Below are 2,332 nucleotides of genomic sequence, written 5' to 3' on the forward strand. Positions count from 1 at the left end.
TTTTTTTTTTTTTTGTGATTTATCAAGTACTAATTTAAATTATTGGTAAATTATGTAACAATTAAATTTGATAAACATTATTAGTTTAATTTGATGGATTGTTCTTCTATTTTTTATTATATGTCTGTTTGGAATATGTTTCAAGAAATAAAAAATACAAAAACAAAAAAGCGTATAGAAACAAGTAATATAGCAATATATAATTGCTAAGTAGAAAACTCAAAGTTAATGTCAAATTATAAGTCATACTTTTGTTTGCATAGGTGTTAAAAATAGAGGCTTATAGACAATGTTAGTTATTTTACTGTTATAAAGAAATGTCCTTATTGCTAATTTGGTCATAAAACTGCAATTATATGCTAATGTTATCCAAACATTCAATTAATAAAAAAAAAATGTAATTTTTAGCATGTTTTACCAAACGCCTGTACGATTTTAAAAACAAAATTTTTAAAATCGCACTTATTGAAAGCCAAGTATATATCTTGTAATTTGTTATAAATAGAAGTATAGACAAAGCCGTCAAGGCAGTACAAAAACCTATCACCTTTATTATAACTTTGACTCCAACAACCACATCTATATTTGGTTCTTTAGCACATGATATGTCTCATTTTTAGTTAAATGTATCTTATTTTGGCTACCACGATATATACACAAGTGTTATTTCTCCGTTTCTTTATAGTAAGAGTAATATTAAATGTCACCCTCATGTCTTCTTAAAATTGACGTGGCTATTAAAAGTATCATTTGATCAAAATTTAATAGTAATTTATCACAAATTTAATAATAATTATAAAAACCACATCAATTTTAAGAAAACAAAAAAAAAAAATTTAAGTCTTTCTTTTAACATTACTCCTATATAAACAAAATCTCTTTTATAAAGCAATATGTAGTGACAAAAAAATGCTCACAAAAGAACAATAGAGAACAAAAAAAAAGAAGTCAAGAATATTCACATTAATTTCTAGATTTTGGATTTGAAATAATTTTATTGAATTCATAAAGGTAATCCTGAAAATGATTTACTTTCCGTCATATATATATAGTTTCAAGATACATCTGTATCGCTAGAGATTTACTCATATTCTTTCAAATTTTTTCACAGTGCAGACTTTTCTTTCTCAAATTTTGTAGACAATAATAATTGTTCCAATCATGGCTCACTCGACAACAACTAATGAAAGACCCCACCAGAACCAAACAAATGGGAATCTCAACGCTGCAATATATTTACATGATCAGATAAATTTGAGGTTTGGTACGTAACGTGATATGTGATCGCCCTCTCCATGTTTGTGGCTTAATGCCAAAGGCTATTTTTTTATTTTTTATTTTTTATTTTTTTTTTATGCGATACGAGAAAAGGAAAATGAAAAATTACATAAAAATAAAAAACTAGTCAGGTTAAAGTAACTGGAATAACCAATAAAGGCAATAAAAGTACGAAAAGTTTCTTAAACGGAACAAATTGTGGACAAGCAAGGAATATTGAGAATGAGCATGATTGTCTCAAGACCTTTTAACCATTTTTGGATCTTCAATGGAGGGAATTGAAATACGAGTATAACTCTTGAAATATTCTTTAACATTTCTTAAGAGTCTGTTTGAGATTGTGTTTGAAAAATAGAGCTTTTAAGTCAAAAAGAGTTTTTAGGCAAAAGCTTCATTTTTCAGCTTTTGCCAAAAGTATTTTTTTAGTCATTTTTAGGCTTTTTAGACATTTAAAAGCGCTTTAAATTTTTTTACTAAACGAGTACGTTTTTCTCCAAACAGGTTTTTCTAGTGTTAAAAGCACTTTTAGATCCCTCAAACGCAATCTCAAACAGACTCTAAATCTCATTTGGATAAGTAACACAACAGTCAGTAGTCGATTGAAGGGGAATAAGTTTTAGAGTGAGAAGAATTGAGTAATGTTAAGAAGAAGATTTTTGTCTTCTGTTCATTTCAAGGTGATGCGGCTTTTAAAATTATTATTGGATTTGAAATGGATTACTATTGAATTTTGATCAAATTATATTTTTAAAAGTTACATCAACTTTAAAAAAATAAAAATAAAAAAATATTTTTTTTTCTAGCATTACCCCTAAAAAAACCCGACAAATGGAGATTGGACAACCAAGGATGGATCCACGTACCTACCCATACAAAAATAATTCAAGGAAGCAAACAAAACATGATGCAACCTTTTCAATTTTTTTGCATTATTGAAAAAGTTTTAGGGTTAATATATATATATATAACAAAATTTTAATTTGAGGAAGATATTGCAAATTATGTGATAGTGAGGATAATATTATAGGTGCTATAATATTACATATATTGTTAC

Source organism: Corylus avellana, chromosome ca3, assembly GCF_901000735.1.
Source record: "Corylus avellana chromosome ca3, CavTom2PMs-1.0".
Lineage (NCBI taxonomy): Eukaryota > Viridiplantae > Streptophyta > Magnoliopsida > Fagales > Betulaceae > Corylus > Corylus avellana.